This window comes from Chrysemys picta, chromosome 3 (assembly GCF_011386835.1).
Source record: "Chrysemys picta bellii isolate R12L10 chromosome 3, ASM1138683v2, whole genome shotgun sequence".
In the NCBI taxonomy this organism is placed as follows: Eukaryota; Metazoa; Chordata; order Testudines; family Emydidae; genus Chrysemys; species Chrysemys picta.
Genome location: NC_088793.1, coordinates 169,389,078 through 169,412,255, shown reverse-complemented (window position 1 = coordinate 169,412,255; position 23,178 = coordinate 169,389,078). Strand labels below are relative to the sequence as shown.

The following is a 23,178-nucleotide window of genomic DNA, read 5'->3' as shown; positions in this document are numbered from 1 at the left end:
ACCCACTGCCCCATCCCTGTTCCCCCTCCCACTCTCTGAACCCCTCAATCCCAGCCCAGAGCACCCTCCTGCACCCCAAACCTCTCATCCCCAGCCGCACCCCAGAGCCCACACCCCCAGCCAGAGCCCTCACCCCCCCATGCCCCAAGCCCCTGCCGTAATCCCCCTCCCACCCTCCGAACCCCTCAATCTCAGCCTGGAGCACCCTTCTGCACCCCAAACCCCTCATCCCCAGCTCCACCCCAGCCGAAGCCCTCATCCCGCCCCATACCCCAACCCACTGCCCCATCCCTGTTCCCACTCCCACTCTCTGAACCCCTCAATCTTAGCCCAGAGCATCCCTCATACACCCCAAACTCCTCATCCCCAGCCCCACCCCAGCAAGAGCCCTCACCCCCACAATACCCCAACCCCGTACCCCAGCCCTGTTCCCTCTCCCGCTCTCCGAACCCCTCAATCTTAGCCCGGCGCACCCTCCTACACCCTAAACCCCTCATCCCCAGCTCCACCCCAGAGTCTGCACCCCCAGCCAGAGCCCTCAGACACCTCCCCAACCTCCTGCCCCAGCCCTGTTTCTCTTCCTGCCCTCCGAACCCCTCAGTCTCAGCCTGGAGCACCCTCCTGTACCCCAAATCACTCATCCCTGGCCCCACAACAGAGCCCACACCCTCAGGCGGAGCCCTTACCCTCCTGCACCCTAAGGCCCTGCCCCAGGCCGGAGCTCCCTCCTACACCCTGAACCCCTCATTTCTGGCCCTACCCCAGAACCCACACTCCCAGCCCAGAGCCCACACCCTAACCCCAGCCTCAGCCTGGAGCTCCCCCCTCCCCCCATACTCCAAACCCCTCAGCTCCACCCCCCAGCCCGGAACCCCCTTTTGCACACCAAATCCCGCATCCCTGGCCCCACCCCGCAGCCTCACTCCCTCCCACACCCCAGCCTCCTGAGCCACCCCGGTGAAAATGAGCAAGCGAGGGTGCGGAGAGTGAGCAACAGAGGGAGGGGAGGATGAGGTGAGCGGGGGGGGCCTCAGAGAAGGGGTGGGGCAAGGGTGTTTGGGTTTGTGCCAGTAGAAAGTTGGCAATCCTATCAACAGATGATGTGTAATATGTAAATTAAATTCCCTTACACATATTTATTTCCATTTACCAATGTGTGCGCATACGGATGTCTAAGTTGGTTTAATTAAAACACCAAGGAGCTAGAAAAGGTTGTAGAAAAGTTATAACTTTCAATAGGGTTTATTACTTAAACATACAACCCCTTCTGCTTGCCCCTTTTCTTTTTTTTTTGGCCACACTCCTCCCTTTTAGCCTTTCAACACACACTGACAGAATTTGGCCCATCATCTCCAAGCTTCACATAACCAAAAGAAAAAGAAAAAGAATGAGGCCCCAATTAAAAGCAAGCTTCCAACATAGTGATTGGGCTCTGAGTTGTTACCTCCTACAGTCTCCCTGCCAGTGGAGTGTAAGTTCAGGATATAAATGGTAAGAGTATGTGAAAATAAATAAACCTGCGGGCATTTAAGTGAGTCTAAATTGGAAGTGTTGGGTGAAAACTGGAAGATGTGAATTATATGAACCTCCACCCCTCTAGACTTTGATTCACCTCTGACTTTGTCTCAAAGGCTGCAATTGGCTTCAAAACATGTTTGACAAACACCAATGCATTCTACCACTCTCACTCATTTCTTAAAATGCCAAATATTGAAAAATCTATTAACCTCCCAAACTATTAAAATATGTACATACTTAGAATCTGCAGAGTGTTTTCCATCAGAAACTAATAATTTTACATTATATTATATATTGGACATTAAAAAATTATCAAATAGTTAATTACTATAATTTTATTTAACATTTCTTAAAGATCCAAGCCTTACGCTCCCAGGAGACAGTCAAAGGAAAGAGGGGGACAGCAGAAGAAAAAGAGCACAGAAAATCTGACATACTTCACAGTTTCATGAGACAGGTATTTACATTTAAACAGCTTATACTACAAACTAATCAATTTAGATACAGATATCAGAGCATGACAGAAAAACACTGTGGATGTAGTTAATCTCAATAAACACCTACACTAGAAAAGCTGGATGGGCTACCTGTGTTCTGTCATGTTCAACATATTAAATAAATGAAAGCTAAGTAGGGTCTTTACTTTGGTTTTGTTTAGTATTTATCCAGCACTAACAGAAGACGAACTGTATGAACTAATAGATCTGTTCTATCATCTCTCAGCTTGTTCAGCGACTGATCATTCTTCAATGAATTACATTCCAGATCAAAATATAACATACAGGTTCATAACCTGAAAGCAAGCTTTACTTCTCTCTTTAAAAATATTCATTTATCCACTAAAAGTGGGCTGACCTCTTTATTGAAATAGGAATATATATACGGTATTCTTCTGTGCTTCCAGGTGATTGTCTGACATGCTATACTATGCTCTATGTATCTAGTGAAAACTTTTAAAGCAGAAATTACCCTTTCATGAATGCACACCCAAAGTACCTACTAACATCAACAGGAGTTATAATGCAAGCACTAAATGTAGAATAAATTCCAAGCAATTGACAAGATGCATCATAACCTTTCGGGGAGCCACTGCAATGTAGCATGTCAAATATGTAAGTATTGTTATTATCTCCACACAATTTAATCTGTCAAAAATCAATTTATCATCATCACACCAAATGTGGCCCTGTTCTAAGCAGGTGCAACACAACTAACTCACCAGAGTGGTGTCTGCTTACATTCAACCATCACCATTATCGTCAGTGCTAAACAAAGACACACCATGTAACTTTTGAATGTCTTATGATGCTAGGCAAAATTTGATTTTTTTAAAAATAATTTCAACAGATAATATTGTTTATTTTAAGCACCATTTTCTATTTTTATCTATTTAAATTTTCACAGTTGTGCAAAATTGTGGCTTTTTTTTCAATTTTATCCATTTAAATGCTTACAGTTGCAGGAACTTATGGGAGAGTCAGACAATAATTAATGACAGTAGACAGAGTCAAAAAGCTAAAGCCTTAATACTTAAAACACAAACTGTCAACATGACATGTCAAAGTATACAAAGTAAATAGCCTTATATCAAACTCTAATAAGTTCTCCAGCAACATTTTTCTTGCTTTCCCTATCTGTAAATTTCAATTATTATCAATTCAAATATGTTTGTCAATTTGTGTGTGTACGGTGAAATTGATGTTTACTGACATTTATGAATAAAAATCTAATCCTTCCAAGCCTACTTGTTAATAACTACTCTAGGAACCATAGGCGCTGACTCCATAGGTGCTCCAGGGCTGGAGTACCCACAGAAAAAAATAGTGGGTGCTCAGCACCCACTGGTGGGCCCCGCCGATCACCTGCTCCCCTCCCCCCAACACTCCCTGCCCGCCGACGAGCCCCCTGGGATCAGCTGTTCAACGGCAGGCAGGAGGCACTGGGGGAGGAGTGGGAACAGGAAGAGGTGGAGTGAGGACAGGGTGTGCTCAGGAGAGGGGGCAGAACAGAGCAGGAAGAGGCGGAGTGGGGGCAGAGTGGGGGTGGGGGCTTGAGGGAAGGGTTGGAGTGGGGGTCGGTCCTGGGCCGGAGCGGGGGTCATGCACCATTTCGGGAAATCAGAAAGTCAGCATCTCTGCTAGGAAAATGTTACTGGCACTGTTGTCTCTCTCATCCACAGAGGAGTTAGTCCAATAAAAGATATTACCTCACCCACCTTTTCTCACTGGCACTGGGGACAGTTGGAAGGTGAGTCTATTTACTTTTCTGATCTCTTAGCCCACTCTTGTGGGCTATGGAATGGTCCTGGTCCTGGTCCTACTCCTTGTGGGACAGAAACAGACTCCTTACATGCCCTTGCACACCGACACAGTACTGGGCAAGACTGAGCCCATAGAACATTCAAGATACAGAAACATCTGCGCACAAAATAGTGAACTACAAAAATAGAGTTAAGGTCAGGGGTCAGAACAAAGGTCCTGAAATTAGAGCAGTTTAATATTCATTTACCGGAGTCAGACTCATTTAATGTAGTTTTAACGAAGAAGTTAAGATTTCAGGCTCACTAATGAGAAACCATATGGGCTGATACACTTGGGCACAGTCACACTGACCCAAGGAGAATATGGTAACCATTAGAACATCCTTATGGGAAATGTATATTATATACCTTTTAACTACTGTAGTCAAAGAAAGACAGGTACAGCAGATAGATATTGGCTTGCTGACATAGCATGATCATTTAATCTTGCTGTTGCACTATTTTCTTACAAATGCACTAAGATTATCTTAATATGTTGTCTTCTTTGCAGGAAAGAGCTAAAGTGATTTAGGCTCAATATAGCACTGAGATATCTTCCTTTTACATATGCAGTGGTAGTTTTGGATACACCTTCACACTGTTTCTAAACTCCAATACTGGCTTCATTAAGCTTCTTAGTGATAATCTAACATTGCAACAGTCCACTTCTATAGAGGTTATTTTCACTTGAATGCTATATATACTCATTTACTTGCACTAAAATGATCTCACTGTGATTTTATACAGAGATAGTATAATCAAATCTCATTAAAATTGCAATGTAATCAAATTGCCATCATAATCTCCTGGGAGACCAAACTTTCAGGGACTTTCTCAATTTCTTCCCCCTTCAGTGAACAGGGAGTTGTGCCATTTAACTGTCTGAAGAAGTCACCAATGCACCTAATGAAAGGATAAATTTTGGTTTTGCCACAAATCCTAAGCATATTGTTGCACTACCCTTGGAGCAGATCAGAAGACAAGGGGAAAACCGGAATCACTCCACAACATGCCTCCTGGTTTCCCCCTTACTCTGGTGAGGAGGTATCCTTAGCCAGGTATGGCATAGACTAGATCCCCCAACAGGCTGACCAGTACGTTGTGGATTGGAGCCAAGGTTCAGTCCATTCATCACCTCTTCCTGCCTACTTTCATCCACATGCACAAGGGAGGGGAATGTAACAGCTCTATGTAAGCTACTCTCCTCCCCATGCAGCTACCCTTGGCATGGGTGCCCATACAGGCGGAAAAGGGGGCACCGTAAATACTCTTATTCCCTATACAGCCACGAGACATGATCTGGCCCACAATGAATATATTTATAATTAACATAAATTATTTAGAAAAAATGGTTTTCTTTTGAAGCACAGTTCTCTGAAAAGTGATTAAGTAAAGGTTCCATGTTTAATCTCTCTCACTGACTATATCAAATTTGCTCAGATTAAAAGTAAGACTATGACTTTTCTAATTGTCAGCTCTGCAAACCCAATCTGAGATCAGAAAGCTAGGCTGTATATTTTCAGCCTGTACATGATCAATAATTAAGATTTTGAAAACCAAATTCTGCCCTCGGCTATAGAATAGCAATTTCTTCAAATTCTGTAGGTTAGTCTCCAACTAGATTTGAAAAATGTAAGTGAAAGAACAATTCAGTTCTGCAATTGGAAAATTAGTAACTTTTTTGTTTGTTTTAAAGTACAAGCTGGAATAGACTCTCGTTCTCTCTCCTATATGTGCTGTTAGGACAGATAGAACATTAGAAAACTTGTGTGTTAGGACAGAAGCATGCCACACAGATTGGCCGCTTCCCAGCTCTGCTCCAATATGCCACTTCCAATAGAAAGATCCCCAAACATGCGATACTGAATATCAACAGATGGGCTTCGATGTTCCACAACCTTCTCCTCGATCCCTTTGTCCTTGGCTTGATTTCCACTCAGTTTTCTTCCTCTCCAATAGTGTAAGCAGAGGAAAACAAGCAGCTCCTTGTTATGTGAAATCACGAAGAAAAGCTGCTTTCAGAGTTAAAAAATTTAATTAAAAAAATAAAAAAAACACTAAACATGGTGTTCAATACTGCTTTTCAAACAGAAACAAGATTTTATCACCCAGTTTCTTTATCCACTGCACTAAAGGTATTACTTGTACTCTTCACCAAAGCGGAAAGGTATAGACAATGGGCCGAAGTTTTTTTTAACAAGTTAAGGCAGACTCTAATCCTGTAAAAACTTTATTCACTTGCTTAAAGTCCCATTAACTTCAAGAACGTGCGTAAATAGTCACAGAATTAGGACTCCACTTGGTAAATCTCGTTGTATATGATACCTTCCTCAAAAACTGTTCCTGAACACTATTTATATTTCAAATGACAATGTTGTTCACTTTATACTAGGCATGAAATCAAGGTTGCAATTTATATTTAAAACATTTTAAATTCCTTGTTCCCTCCAAATTGTACATTATTTCATTGAATTCCAATGACATTACAGATTAAAATCAGTTTTGTAGTGTTACACTACCATCACCGGATTTTGCTTTTCCAGGTTTCTTTTCCATCTTTAAATTCTCCAATAAAAAGGGGACTGGAGTAGCACCATTGTTGCTAAAGATTTATGCATGTATAAATTAACCCATTTCAAATCACATCAAACTAAAACTTGTCACAGATTTTTAGCCTGGATACCACTGTTTTTGTTATTGTTGCAAAAGGCAGTTTAAAATATTTAAAAATTCACAAAATAGTGAGATATCTTGATATTAGTTGCTTTGGTTTGGTTTTTAAGAAGGACCAGAACAAAAATTACTTTATAAATGTTTTAGATCTTAAGACGAATTACTGCTCTATCTATTTGTATTTTTTAAAATTAGGATATGGGCAAGTTTAGTTTGAAACACACCAAACTGCACACACAGTAATCTACTTTCTTAACGTTTTAAGTTTGTGCTTTTAAAAATTATTACAATTATACAAAGTATACCACACAAAATCTCATTAATTTCAATATGATTTTACATATTGCATCTGATCTGGATATATCTGAAATTAGAGTTTTCAATGTGATTTACAATACAACTGATCTATCAGAGCCAACAGTGTGAAATATTTCATACTTACTTATATTTACACTATTTTAAATAACAGTCTTATTATAATATTGACTATTTTCATTATGCAAAATCCTAACAAAAATTTGTCACTATAACAGCTATGTGAAAAGGAAGACTATTACAATTCTAGTTACAATGTAATAGTTCTGAATTATTTCACTCCTCTGATAAAATGTATATATTCCCTTGGGTTGAGTACAGTTGTAAAAAATTCAAACTTACTAGGGTTGTCAATTAATCGCAGTTAACTCATGTGATTAACTCAAAAAAATTAACTGCGATTAAAAAAATTAATCACGATTAATCGCACTGTTAAATAATAGAATATCTATTGAAATTTATTACATATTTTGGATGCTTTTCTACATTTTCAAATATATTAATTTCTATTACAACACAATACAAAGTGTATAGTGCTCACTTTATATTATTTTTTATTACAAATATTTGCATTGTAAAAATAATAAAATAGTATTTTTCAATTCACCTCATACAAGTACTGTAGTGCAATCTCTACTGTGAAAGTGTAACTTACAAATGTAGATTTTTTTTCCTTGCATAACTAAACTCAAAACCAAAACAATTTAAAACTTTAGAGCCTTCAAGTCTACTCAGTCCTACTTCTTATTCAGCCAATCGTTAAGACAAACAAGTTTGTTTACATTTATGGGAGATACTGCTGCCTGCTTCTTATTTACAATGTCAACTGAAAGTGAGAACAGGCGTTTGCATGGCACTTTTGTAGCCGCCGTTGCAAGGTATTTACGTGCCAGATATGCTAAACATTTGTATGCCCCTTCATGCTTCAGCCACCATTCCGGAGGACATGCTTCCATGCTGATGATGGTCTTAAAAAAATAGTGCGTTAATTAAATTTATGACTGAACTCCTTGGGGGAGAATTATACATCCCCTGCTCTGTTTTACCCGCATGCTGCCATATATTTCATGTTATAGCAGTCTCGGATGATGACCCAGCACATGTTGTTTGATTTACGAACACTGTCACTGCAGATTTGACAAAACGCAAAGAAGGTACCAATGTGAGATTTCTAAAAATAGCTACAGCACTCGACCCAAGGTTTAAGAATCTGAAGTGCCGTCCAAAATCTCAGAGGGATGAGGTGTGGAACATGCTTTCAGAAGTCTTAAAAGAGCAACACTCCAATGCGGAAACTACAGGACCGAACCACACACACACAAAAATCAACCTTCTGCTGGTGACATCTGACTCAGATTATGAAAATGAACATGTGTCGGTCTGCGCTGCCTTGGATCATTATTGAGCAGAACCTGTCATCAGCGCGGATGCATATCTTCTGGAATGGTGGTAGAAGCATGAAGGGACATATGAATCTTTAGCGCATCTGGCACATAAATATCTTGCAATGCCGGTTGCAACAGTGCCATGCGAACGCCTGTTCTCACTTTCAGGTGACATTGTAAACAAAAAGCAAGCACCATTATCTCCTGCAAATGTAACCAAACTTGTTTGTCTGAGCTATTGGCTAAAGTAGGACTGAGTGGACTTGTAGACGCTACAATTTTACACTGTTTTATTTCTGAATGCAGGTTTTTTTTTGTACATAATTCGACATTTGTAAGTTCAACTTTCATGATAAAGAGATTGCACTACAGTACTTGTATTGAAATATACTATTTCTTTTGTTTTTACAGTGCAAATATTTATATTCAAAAATAAATAGAAAGTGAGCACTGTACACTTTGTATTCTATGTTGTAACTGAAATCAATATATTTGAAAATGTAGAAAACATCCAAAAATATTTAAATAAATGGTATTCTATTATTGTTTAACAGTGCGATTAATCACACAATTAATCACGATTAATTTTTGTAATCGCTTGACAGCCCTAAAACTTACTATGGCACAACTCAAAGAAATGGAAAGAAGAAAATTCTGAATCAAGACTACCACTATATCCTTCATTAACGTAATTACATCAAAGCTGTGTGTAACACAATAAGTCTGATCTTGCAGTGTTTGCACAGGCAAAACCCCCAGAGTGAAATCTGGGCCCTACTAAATTTGATGGCAAACTCCCATTGACTTCAATGGGGCCAAGACTGCCCTGAGGGTGCGTCAACATCAGAAAAAAAAAAAAGTGTATTTTATCATGCATTTACATAGACCTGCTAATGCATTAAAACTACAACTGCCTTGTCCATACTAGCATTTCAATGTGTTAATTACCATATGTTAGCTTCCTAGTGAAACAAGGCCCCAAATGTAATTGAAGGGAGCTCTGCAAGGAATCTGGCTTGTATCGTCTGAGAATTCTGCAATATACAGAAACAATAAAGAAAAATAAATTCAAACCCGTATTACTATTTTTTTCGTTTTTTAAATTTCCAAAATGTTGTTAAAAATGGCATTGTGAGAACCTTCCAACAAGGGGATATTATCTGACTCTCACAAAAACTTACCAGGCAAATAAATGATCAGCTGTGGAGTTTGCTCCCCCACATTTTTTTTGCTCTCAAGAAGCAAATTTCAATTTTTGCACAACTGGAGTATAGGAAACGTTATTAAAATATATTTCTCTTCCCTACCCCAGTTAGTTTGAAAATTATGCACCAGGAACTGCTAGAGAATGTTCATTGGAAAAAAGTGGCCAACGTTGTGGAATTTGATTGACTACACCAAAATTAAGAATATGAAATGTATATAAAGAGTAGTGTGGAAAAACAGATGAACTATTATCAAGGTGTCATTTTTATACATTAAAACTAGCAAGTGAAACTAATTTGAGAAAAGTACAGTAAACTTTTTCAGTTAGCCATCCACTCACGAACGGTACTTTCTGTTCAGATTCTAATAAAGGTACAACTGTGTCCTGTAAATATTTTCCCCAGGCCCAGGCAAAGATAAGCCTCAGCAATTATACAACTATAGTACTTTATTTATACTCCAAATTACATTCTATATTTTTAAGATAGAATCCCAAACATTTGCTTTTTCATTGGCACTTATTTAAAATCTCAACTTTTTTCTCTTTATAAAATGGAGTTTTGATCTAGGGGTCTCATATTGAGGAATATTTTATTTAAAAGATTAGATTATAAGGTTGCAAATCAATTGTGTGATTCTGGAAATAAATAAATATATGAATATTCTCAAAGTACTTCTATGACAAGAAAGGTGTAATTTAAATTTTGCACTAGAACAATTTGCATATTAATGCCAACTTACTGAAAAACCATGGTTGATAAAAGATGAGAAAACTACTTTGTGGTATATAACATTATGTATACTAAACATCACAGAGTAGTTTTATAAATTACATACATCACTACAATCACCTATTAAATACATAAAGTACTACCTCCGGTGGGCTGCTAGACACCTCTGCAAGTGTCCTCGGCTCCCACTACACTTTAATGCCCTTTCAGGAGGCATTAATCATTTTAGAGGATTGTATCCTTTTACAGTGACATAGACAGTCTCTGCAATGGAAGGGCAAGTAATATATGCACACTAAAGCACTGTACAAAGGAAAAAAAGATAAAGGCTGTTCATCCAGTACTCAAATATTCCTTAAATTTCATTCATTGTTAATATAGCTTAGAAAACTAAGGAGGACTCATCTGAGTTTTGGGAAACCATTCTGAATTTCATGTACCTGTACTAAGGCCCTAAATATATCCATAGAGGGTTGGATGTACAGTACTGTGAAAACTGTAAAACATGTGCTGACATTTTAAGAATATGCACATCAATGAAAGTCAAACTAAGTTACTGTCTAAAGCAGGCGTGAGCAATCTTTTTGGCTCTAGGGCCACATCGGGTACAGAAATTGTATGGAGGGCCTGGTAGGGAAGGCTGGGGCCTGGCCCCTGCCCCCTACCCAGCCCCCCGGAACTCCTACCCCCATCCAACCCCCCCTGCCCCCTGGGATTCCCACATCCTATCCAAACACTCCTGCTCTCTGCTCCCTGACCATCCTGCCAGGACGCCCGTCCCCTGTCCAATCCCCCCTGCTCGCTACCCCTTGACCAGTCCTGGGACCCCTGTGCCTATCCAATCTCCCAAGCTCCCCACCCATTGACCGCCCCCCCCCATCCAACCCTCCCTGCTCTCCCCGCCCCACGTTATGTGTGGGACAGGGGAAAGGTGGGCTCAGTCCTTTCCCTGTGTGTTTCCCCTGCTCGTTTGGCTGCTCTCCCTGGCAGTAGGGCAGGGCTCGCTCCCTGTCTGGGCTTGGCTGCTGGGGACAGGGGCCAAGCATCCTGGGGGTGGAGGGGGGCCCTCGCTTGCTCTGCCCCTGTCCCCGACAGCAGCTGGAGGCTAGAGGGAAGGGTCCTGCAGGCCCCGAATGTGGCCCGCAGGCCGTAGTTTGCCCCCCTCTGGTCTAAAGTCTGTATAGATTCCTGAAGCTCCCAGTGCTGTTGCCTAAACCTGGTACTTCTTTTTCTATTATGTGCTGAGATGTTCTTGAATATTTCAAAACACCACCATATTCACTATCATAGCATGTTACAGTATCTGCTATATTGCAATATACGGTTATGAATAATTTCTTGTACCAGTTTCTTCAGTTGGCTTTATTTAATTTGCTGTTCACAACAACTGTATCTCATGCTCTTTTGCTATGTTTACATATTTTTTAAAGATATTGGACAGAGAAAGTGACCTAATGCAATCCCAGATTTTAAAATTTTGGGAACAGAATTTGATTACTTAATTTACTTGTAAAACAGGGTCAGTACAGACATTTTCAACAGCATTCCTGTCAATACACCTGACTAGTAACTAAAGTAATAATCAGGTATCTTGGAAAAGACAGAAAGAACACCTTTAAAGTAAAGAGGAATGTATGAAGTAATACTGCATTGCTGGTGATAACTCATGCTGAACATGACACTATGTACTCTTCAATTATCCTGTCCTAGAAACCAAATAATGTTTGAACACATTGAACTAATATATGAATGAACAGTTCGAATGTTTGAACACACTGAACTAACAGTACTTAGTACTTTACCCCAGAAAACTAGAGTGGAAATCATCAAGAAAGACATTTGGCCGAAAGTCAATGGGAGTTTTGGCATTCACTTTAGTAGGTCCAGGATTTCACCCACAGTCCACAAAGTTCTTAATAAACTCAGCTCTTAGAGCCCAATCCTGTAACTTCTCACTCAGCCAAAATTCATACTAAGGCTACGTCTACACTGTGCACCTTACAAAGGTCCAGCTGTGCCACTGTAAGGTACACAGTGTAGCCGCTCTTTGTCGCCAGGACAGAGCTCTCCAGCCGACCAAATAAAACCACCCCCAATGAGGGGCGGTAGCTTTGTCAGCGGGAGAGTGTCTCCCACTGACAAAGCGCTGTCCACACGGGCACTTTTTGTCAGTAAAACTTTTGTCAATCGAGGGTGTTTGTTTCACACCCCAGCCGACAATAGTTTTACTGACGAAAATACAGTGTAGACAGCCAAAAGTCAATAGGAGTTTTGCGTGAGTGAAGTATTACAAGATTAGCCCTTCGAGTTGTAATTAACTTTAAAGCTTTTTTGTTTGTTTTTTAAATATTACCTTGCGATGAAGGACTTTGCAAAGTATTTTAAGGAAGATTTGTCTCGCTGACATTTTTTAAAACCTTTTCCTCATTCAAAATGCTTCTTGAAACAATTCTAGAAGATACATCATCTAGATGAGGAATCCAGTTAAGAGGGGAAAGGATGTATTATATAGTGTTAATTATTTTTGTTAATTCTCATTTCATTGATCTATAAACTCAATTATTCTGAATGAAAAAACAAAGCAAAACCAGATTTCTATAACTAAATCAAAGACCTGGTCTACACTAGAAAAGTTGTAACAGTATAACTATGTCATTTAGGGGTGTGATTTTTTTTACCTACGTAGTTATACCACCATAAGCTCTTGTGTGGAGGATGCAGTTATAACAGTATAAAGGTGCCTTTTACCCATCTAACTTTCACTTCCCATACCAGAATAAGCACTTTTAAACCAGTATAACTGCATCCACACTAGAGGGTTTTTTTCTGCTGCTTTATACTGATGTAATTAGACTCAAAACTTTCTAAGGGCTTGTCTACGCTTACATTTGATAGCGCTCTAACTTGCTGGGCCAGGGGTGTGAAAAATCACCTCCCCTGAGCGCAGCAAGTCTGAGCGCTTTAAAGCGCTAGTGTAAACAGGCCCTGAGCTAATCCCCTCGTGGAGGTGGATTACCAGGCGCGCTGGGAGAGCTCTCCCCTAGTGCTTGTGCATGACCACCCTCGCACTTCAAAGCACTGCTGCGGGAGCGTTCCTGCGGGAGCGCTTTTAAGTTTCCAGTGTAGCCATGCCCTAAAGTAAGCAAGCACAAAGGCCTTGTCCACACTAGAAAGGGTTTATTGGTACAGCTATGCTAGTATAGCTATACCAATAAAGCTTCCTAATGGAGACGCATTTCATACTGTCCAGAATAGTTTATACCAGCTCTCCAAACAAAATAAGTTATACTTGCAAAAGGGCTTTTTTGCAGGTATAACTGTGGCTACCCTCATGTTCTTGTTAACAAAATTATGTTGGTTAGGGGTGTAAAAGAGTGTGATCCCGACTTATATAGCTGTGCCAGCACGAGCACTACCATAGACGCAATTATACTAGAAAAAATGTGCTTTTGTTGCTATCACTAATCTTACTTGGGAGGGGGCACTGCAATACCAGCAAAGATGCAGTTTACCAATATAAGCAACATCTACACCAGTATCTTCTCTTTGCTGGTATAGCTATATTGGTAGAAGAGAAGCAGTTTACACTGTCAAAAGAGCACTTCTGCGAATATAGCTTATACTGCGGGTAGTCAATAGGTGACCACGGGCCAAATCCAGACCAGCAGACACTTTTGAACGGACCCTGAAATCTTTTTATTTACTTATCATTACTGGGTTTATTTATTTTTTCCTGGAGCCTAGACCTTGGCAAAAGGACTTTTTTTTAATGGTATAGTTGCATCTATACTGCAGTGCCACCGGGAGGGGGACGGGGGGGGGGGGTACAGGGCGCAAGTGGGGCAATTTGTCCCAGGCCCCACAGGGGTCCCCACGAGAATATAGTATTCTATAGTATTGCAACTTTTTTTTTATGGAAGGGGCCCCCGAAATTGCTTTGCCCCAGTCCCCCTGAATCCTCTGCTATACAGAGGCTTTTGCTAACACAGGTAGGTTAATTAAGAATGCAATTTTCCACACTTTTGACACAGCTGTGCCAGCAAAACTTTCAAGTGGAGGCCAGGCCAAAATGTCGCTTGTTAAAATTCCCTTCGTACATTTAGGTCCCAATCCTGTAAATGTTTGGAACTTCTCACAAGTAAACATATGCATGTATTTAAGCATTTGCAGGATTGAGCAGTTACTGACACAGTATCCTTGGTATTGTTACGGTATTTTTGTCACTTACTTACTAATTTGCACAAATTAGTACAATAATTCACAAGGGATCTCCCAATCATTAGTGCAAATCAGATATATTCTGTAGTGTAAATAATCAGTACTATTAATAAAATGACTCCTCCTTCACGCCCTCAATATTATTCTTAGCAAAATAATGTAAAATAACAGCTCTGAAAGTGACACATTTTCATGTATTAAAAAATATAAAATTCAGAGGTAAGCAAACAAGAATTCCACTCCCTTTTAATTGACTTTAAATAATGAATTTGGAAGAGTTTATTGTCCTGTCATTAATATGGATTGTCTTCAAAAAAACAAATAAGCATTAATAGGGCTGTATCAAGATATGCTCTAGACATTATAGTTTATATAAAGGGAGAGATTTAAAAAAAAATTAAATGAGGAAAATGTTTAATTTCTCACTGAAAATACAACTCAAAATCCTTTCATCACCAATAGGCAAAGGCTTTTAAAAATGACTTAAAATTAATCCCAAATGAGAAAGTCTTTCAGTACCATCATAAAAGAATGAGAGGTCTGAGTTCGACAGGGACATACTGTGATATATCAAAAAGCATAAAATTCAAAGGGAAATAAACAATATGCCACATGCTTCAGTAGTTTTTTTACAGTTTGACAGAGTTCATTCATTTGTCCTGAATAGAGATTTTATCCTTTTTCTAAATGCACACATTAATGGGTACACCTTAAGCTGTGTAGAATTTAAATAAAGTTTTATTTTTTTAAATAGGAGGGAGATTTCAATGGCCTCACTGAAATACACACAGCTCCAAAACAAAAAACTAAAACCATTTCATCATAACAGAACTACCATGTTTCAGCCAGTGGGCGGGAGCCTTCTCATTGGGAAATTCTTTTAAAATCAGTCTTAAAAATGATCATGAAAACATACCAGCCCTCTCCCCATCCCACCCCACCCACAAAATACTCATTCATGTCTATGTTGCAGAGCATAATAAAAATTTGTTGTTTACTCACCCACCAAATGGGTTACTTGCCCTAGGCATGTGGCTAAGTAGAATTTTGCAAGGCTATTTAAAGGCGGGTTTTATCGTCTTTCTATTGATGAAGAATTTTTGTCATGTGTATTGAGACATTTCAAAAATCTCTATTCCTATTACTTTTTTATTTATTAACATGCCTTGTTTCGATTATTATCATAGCCTGAGACAGCAGCCTTCACCACAAGGAAAGAAATGCTTTTAATCTCGCTGTGAAATGAATTTCGAATGAGGGAGTGTTTCCCTCCCCAAGTTTGGAACACATTTTGGATTCACAGGTAAACAAATAAATATTCCACTCACATTACCAGCCTTTAAACAACAAGGTCTCCACCCTCTGGGACACAGAAACTCCCTCACACCCCACAGAAGTCATTTGGATTTGAAAGCACTTCACACCTCCCAGGAGTGCACCCCTAGCTGTGGCAGCTTAGTCAAGGGCTGTGGGGACACTTTGAAAGAGGGAGGCAGGGAAGAGACTTGGAGGAGATGTGTAAGGGCCCCTTCCTGAAACAGCTACGGAGAGCAAAATAAATACCCGAGTCATTTTTCCTTAACAGACTCAGCAACATGCTCTTCCATCTCCCCTTCCCCCAAGAGAGGGCGAGCGCTTTCACACCCATCTCCACAGTGAAGGAGACCAGCGAAAGGAGGACTGAAGTGCTCTTTGCTGGACAAGCAGCATTTTGAACAGGCTGAATGAGCAAAGGAAATGGCCTGAGATAGGCACAGGAGGGCGGCGCCCCACACAGTGGAATGAAACATGAAAGAAAACCCCCAACAACCACCCAGGGCTTTAAAATGGCGCCTGTGGGGGAGGAGGCCAGGAGGGAGGAGAGTCACAGTGAAACTGCGCAACAAACGCTGGCAGGCAGCCAGCCAGCGCCATCTTCTCCCGCTCTCCCAGTCACACACAGCGAGCGGCCCGGCGCGGCAAACACGCCGCCCGGTCCACAGGCAGCAGCAGCAGCGGGGCTCGCGCCTTTTCACTGCAATCCTGACGAGACGGGGGCGAGCAGAGAGTGTGTCAGGCCTCAGCCGCCCCGTCCCCCCGCTTATTAAATAACACTTTACAAACACAAACGGTCCCCTGCATGTAGAGGATGTTTTTAAAAATGCGATGCCAGATTACTGCACATTCCCCACAACCCCGTGATCGGAAAGAGGATTTTTTTTATTAAGGCTGGAGGAGAAAACGGGTAACACTAAGCAACCGTCCACCCCCCCCCCCCAAATAAAAATAAAAATAAACCCCAACAACGACTTTGCCCTTCCTCCGCTCGGAAGGTTTCAATGGAGCCCCTCCATAACGCCACCACTGTTCGGTGTTGGCTCAAATTCAAAGCGAGATTTTTCAGAAAATGCTCAGAGGAATAATCCGATGAACCAGATACGCAGAAAATCCAAGCAGCAGCTACACAGCCCTTAAAATGCAAACCCGCAAGGGTTACTAGAGAGAGTCGGTTTATTATTACGTTTTAAAATAGATTACAGGAAAATACGTTCGGGGGGGGGGCTGATCCTACAAAGGGGAAAAAAAGACGATTAAACTCAAATCCACCGCCCCAAAATCGCACGCGCACCCAGGGATCCTCAGTTCCACGCCGTGGAAAAAATAAAGACGGGCAAATTCAGAAGCAACCTGCCAAGAACCCCACAAAATCTAGTGGCTACAATAAAACCGATGAAAAATAAATCCGCAGCAGACACACATCAGAGAAACAAATTCAGAGGAATTACAAGATCAGGCTGGTGGAAGCAGGTAGCGGGGGGAAAATCAAGCCAGGAGTGAAGAAAAAAAGAAAAATCCTTCCCAGCCCCACGCAGGCAGGAGAGAGACGAAGTGTCTCCATTTTCCTGAGGAGGAGGAAGAAAGAGTGTTTCACAGCCCAGAGAGCTTTAGAGAAAAGCAAAGAAACGAGGGGGGAAAAAAAGAGGGAGGAGATTTGAAAAGATTATTTTTCTTTCTCCCTCTCACACTCTCTCTATCCCCCTCGCTCCTCACTCTCTCACACTCACACACGCACACACACTCTCTCCCTCTCCTCTTTCTAGCCCTCTCTTGATGGCCATCAAGGGGGCGGAAAATTAAAAAAAAAAAAAAAGACCAACAACAACTAATTTTAAACCAGCTCAATCAATGAGTCATTAAAAGAGACTTTTTTCCCCTCCTCTCCTGCATTTGCATGGCATCAGCAAGAAGAGGGGGAAAAAAACACCCCAAACCTCTCCCCTCTCTGCAGTTATCAGCCTGGACCTGACACCTTATCTCTCTCCTCTCTCTCCTCTTTATTTTAAGAAACAACTTTTTTTTTCCAAGTGGCCTCAGCAGCCACCACCGCAGCCTCGCTGAAAAAGAAATAAATATTTCATTTCCATGTGAATTAGCATCTGCCCAACAACCACCCACCAAAATATCCCTCTTCTTTCTCCCTGTCTCCCCTCTCGCTCTCTCTAGATATATATTTATATACATAGCCCCAGAGCCAATAGCTCTCTGGGCTGAAACCTAATATCCTGGTTTTGGCAACTCCTGGTTGTTAATTTGCTCCTCTTTCTTTTCTGTCTGTCTGGAGATAGATTTCCCCCCTCTCTTTTCCCTCCCCGAAGGAAGGGAGGAAGGAGGTTGTGTGTTTTTTTTTCCTTGAAATTTTTATCACAAAATTATAATACACTCAAAGGGAAACTCACCGTCATGAAAAAGCAGTGCCTTGTCAACGGGGTTTCTTCGCCATCACATCAGGGGCTGGCAGTGTAAGAGAGAGAGAGAGAGAGAGACAGAGAGAGAAGGGAGGGAGGCAGGGAGGGGGGAAGAGAGAGAGAAAGAGAGAGAGAGGAGAGCACAGCACAGAGCAGAGCAGGAGTTGCCAGCCACACGGAGAGAGAAAGACACACGCAGCCACCACACAGAGACGTTATTATTATTTTCCAAGCTCTAATTAACACTCTGTTCTTCATTTTTTAAAGTCAGACACTTTAAAAAGTTTTTTTTTTTAAAGAGAACTGTAGATCTGACCATCTAGAAATAGCTGAGCTGTTCACTTTCCGTTAGAAGTTGTAATCTACTTCTTTTATTTTTGTTTAAAAAACAAAACCTTGTATTTTTTCCTAAAAAGATGTAGAAAACCTCCAAGATTTCTTCCAGACTGAAGTTGTAAAATACTGGACAATTTTTGTATATTTTTAATCTAAAGATGTATAAAACAGGTTTCTTCCTGTTAAAAGTTGCAATCTACTGACGTTTCTATATTTTTAAAAAAAATGTGAATTATGGATTTGTGTCCCACCTCCAAAAAATACCTTAATTAAAAGCAAGTTTAATTAGAAATGTCAGACAGCAGTAATAAAGTGAACATTCAGATCCAAGTCCTGAAGCCACTGCATAGGCAGAATTTCCATTGATTTTAAAGTTTTGAATAATCTAGAAAGGCAAGATCTGATCCAAAGCTTGTCAGGGAGTGAACTTGTTGGTATACTGAATTCTGTAATTATTTATGTCACTTAAAAGTATTAATATATTATAATTTTTATTCTTTTAAAAATCTGGGTTTCTAATGTACAATATAATTTAAAATAGCCGAAATGTTTTCTTTCAGAACAAAGTAGTAACATTAAAATAAATTCTTCTTCAAAATAAAATTTGGATATGATCGTATAAGTCTTGTTTACAAAAATCTCATTGAGGATTGCGTCCTGATTCTTACATTGAAAAGATTTATAGGTAACGTTATTATCGCTCTTTAAAGACCAGTTTCTCCTTTTTCTGCTGCAAGTTTTAGTTTTCAGAATTTTTTATTTGCGTGAAAGTAGTTTCATAAATGAGCAATTTACAAAAAAAAGCAGGGGGAGGAAAGTTTATAGGCTGTGGACTAAAATTATTTTTCCCCTCACCCTTCTTGAAAAATTAATTTTGTTAAAGGTCTTTAGAGACCAGGATTTGGGGACTTTATTTGGCAGCACTATTTTTCTTTCATTATTTCTTAAGTCCCAGAAAATACTAATTTTCAGTTTTTATATAAAATGACCAACTTCAAAAAAATGCTTATGGTGATATAAGTAGAACCTCTCTGAGAAACCAAGGGCCAGATTACATGTTTGATTATTGTACAGCTAGTATCTAAACGTCCTAATTTTAAATGTAGATGTGGTTAATGTTATTTTTAATAGTTTAAGTTATCCCACCCTAAAATGAAGCTATAAAAGGGCCTATCCCACACAAGTTATCCCACACAAAATGAAGCACACAAAAGCACACCACCTCTGGGGTTCTTATTCAGGCAAAATGCAATTTGGACCAAACTCTTCCTGGAATTACACCCCATTCAATATTATTGACCTCAATGATATTTTTGCATGATTAAGAACTATTGGATTGGGCTCCAAATACAGGTCCCTATGTTTTCTTCTGATTTGGTGAGCAGAGGAGAGCCTGGCTTTGGAAGGGAAGTACTGGCTCCTTTTCCACAGTCCTGCAAAGCACCACCATTAGGGTTCCACAGGTAGTGAAAGGGCAGTGCAAAGTGAGAAGAAAGGGGAGACGGGTCAAATGATTTTTGGTGGGGTCTTCTGTCAAAAAAACAGAAGGAAGCCAATGTAAATTACTGTAGAGGCTGCAGTAACTTGCACTTCCTCCCCCTTAGAGGGAGTGTCTAGGGCAATAACCTTGCTGTCCAGAGTCCAGGAGCTGATGAAGTGGTAGATGGCTGTACTGAGGCACCTTGCCTCCACTACTGCTCCTAAGATCTATGTGGTTCAACAAGTTTAGGGATAGAATTTGGCCTACACAGTTTATAATTTATAATAAAGACAAGAAGTTGGAAAGGACTCAATAGTTCGGACAATAATGAGATTTGCACTTAAAGCAGGACTAAAATCCCACTGTTCTCCACTTTAAAGTTTGAATTTGTTCTTCAGATTTAAAACAACAGAGGGTCCTGTGGCACCTTTAAGACTAACAGAAGTAAGTTAGTCTTAAAGGTGCCACAGGACCCTCTGTTGCTTTTTACAGATTCAGACTAACACGGCTACCCCTCTGAGATTTAAAACAGTAACTTTTCAGAGGACTATTGAATTTAATATTTAAAACATTTAAAAATGCTTCCTTTTTGAAAGGGGAATTGCAGGTGTCCCTGCACTGAGGTATAATCCCATCAAGTGCTCCCCATGTCCACGCTGACTTAGTGCACCAGGGAACAGAGCCAGCAGTGATGGGGAAGACCTTCAAGTGCCAATGTGGTTCCTCCAAAGCCTGTTCCCCCAATTAAAATTCTATTCCCCAAATTCCCGACTACACACATCCTGATTGCTCCCTGGCTCCACCAACTTTCTCAACCACCATAGAGAACCAAGAGAAATAGTGATGCTCAGAAATGTGGGGAGCAGGGCAGAGCAAGGTTGTGGAGGCACAGAAATCCTTGGGAGGGCATGGTGTGGCAAGGAGCTATAGCAGGTGTGCAGGGATATGGAGACATGGGGAGAGGTGAACTGTGGGGGACAGGGGAAGAGAGGCTGTGGGGGTGAAAAGTAGAGCTTGAGCTAAGAGAAATAGAGGGGAGAGAAGCTGCAGTCTGATGAAACATCATTCCCCTTTTCCACCTGCAGGTCTCTCCCAGCGCTCAAGTCCCATTTCTCTATTCTTTACCCCCTACTGCCCCTGTCTCCCACATCCCCATTCACTCCCACGTGCTCTCTTCCCTCTACAACCCTCATGGCCCACTAACCTGCCCCTCAAATATCTCATTTTGATTGATGTCACTCATTTTAATGCCAAAGTGACCTACAATCTACACAAATTTGGCATCTCCCTTTACTTTTATTGTTGAAAATTATTTAGACGCAACAGAATTACAAGAAAAAGATTACCGAATTATCTATTTACATTAAAAGGAATTAGTTTCACAGCATCCTAAATTCCCTGCATGTGTCCTTAATTTTGGGTCTTTGTCACACGGCATTGTACATTTGGAGCTTAGCCGGTTGAAAGGTATGCCTCATACCCCTGGCCCCATATCCCTACTCCTTGAAACCACAAATACGTCTATATGTACAGACAGATCAACAGTTAAAAGCTGAAAGTAGTAGGGGGCCATGATAAGAAGCAAGAATATTGGTGGGGTGAGAGTATGCAGATAATCAGGCATGGAGGGGAACAAGATCTCAACAGGATGACATGGAAGAAAAGATTTGTTGTTGTTCTTTTAGTTGTTCCAGGGCCGGCTCCAGGGTTTTGGCCGCCCCAAGCAGCCAAACAACAAAACAAAACAAAAAAAGCTGCGATTGCAATCGCGATCTGCGGCAGCAATTCGGCGGAAGGTCCTTCGCTCCGAGCAGGAGTGAGAGACCGTCCGCCGAATTGCCGCCGAACAGCTGGACGTGCCGCTCCTCTCCAGTGTGGCCGCCCCAAGCACTTGCTTGGTAAGCTGGTGCCTGGAGCCGGCCCTGATAGTTCACATGGATAGCTGTCACATAGTATTGACATGTACAAAACTGGGAAATTCCAGTTTTAAACTTTGAGTTAAGATTGCTAGTCTGCATCATCCTCCAATGCAAACTGTAAAAACTCATTCAATACCCCAGCTCCACTCCACTCATTAAGTACTTCCCATCCAGCACACGTGATCCATGTCTCCTTCATCTCCCTGAACAACCAATGTTCAACCTGAACTCTGACCATAAATATAATAAAACATACCACATTGATAATTCCACACAAAAATTACTGCCTAATTGCAAAAAATTACCAACATACATCATCCATTCACAAAACTTCCTAAATGTTTTTTAAAAATCCTCACAGCCACTATTGTTAATCTGATACTATGCCACAGTTACAAACCAGTACAAAACCACGTTCAGAACTATGTATACTGTAACTTATGAAAGTAACACAAACCCAATAAATATGGCTAAGTGAAGGCTGGTTGTTCAGGTTGAGGATGAAGATGTGTGGGTAGTGAAAGGGAGGCAGCTGTGGTTGAGAAGGGGATGTGATGAGTGGAGTGTAGAAGATTTGCTGAATGACTTACTGTATACTTCCTTATGTTTCATGTTTTTTGTTGGTGAGATAAGCAGTCTAACCTTAACTCAGTGTTAAGTGGAGTTTTTTGTGTGGGAACGTATATCGAAGAGTGAAAACTAAAAATATTTTTTGTCACATTTAATGAACAAGGACTTGAAAATACAAACACGCTGCTTCTGAAAACATATTTTTCCAGGTCTGGAAAGAGGTCTGGCCATGTTTGGAAGAGAACAGAAAACTGGTATTTGTGCTCCATCATTTGTACATAAACTTTGTGTTTAATGACCCATTTAAAGTCATATGGCACTTGAGGTTTATTGTCCTTAAGGAATCTTTTCTTGGGGACTCTCATGCTCTAAATTCAGTCCCTGCTTCCTGAGGATAGCTCTTCTTTGCGTACATTGATACATATTTCTCCACACCTGTTATTTGTGACACCCAGCTCTCTAACTGGTTCAGTACAGACTTAGTTTTAAAACAACTGCACTTTGGTTGGAATATAATTATTATATTGCATTGCAAAGGATTACTTTTTGAAGCCTCTTTCTATTACTCATGGCAATTAAGACACGCCAAGCAAGTTTTACAGCTGTTGCTCTAAAACTCCAATTAAACAGTGATTTCTTTTGCTTTTCTTTCCTATTTTTAATACAAAGCCTCGCCTTTTACTATAGCCAAATATATATATAATTTTAATCCAAAACAAGACAAAAAACTAAACTTTTAAATTATCAGTATATTAGCTGTAATTTTAAAGAAACAACTATGATTAACTCATTTCAAAAGCAAA

The 23,178-nt window shown here is 40.5% G+C and overlaps 1 protein-coding gene across 5 annotated transcripts in view; it reads right to left on the bottom strand.

The window, feature by feature from the left end:
- The window catches only part of BICRAL (BICRA like chromatin remodeling complex associated protein), a 68,351-nt gene that overhangs the window by 31,151 nt on the left and 14,022 nt on the right, over window positions 1-23,178 (bottom strand). The window contains exons 1-2 of one of the 5 annotated variants that reach the window (XM_024101240.3): window positions 18,062-18,843; window positions 9,139-9,224 (exon numbers count right to left, since the gene is read on the bottom strand). The exons of 1 other annotated variant lie outside the window; for it this stretch is intronic. The gene's annotated coding sequence lies outside the window, so the exon portion shown is untranslated. 3 more of the 5 variants (XM_008163264.4, XM_065589517.1, XM_005301257.5) reach the window with 3 other exon arrangements.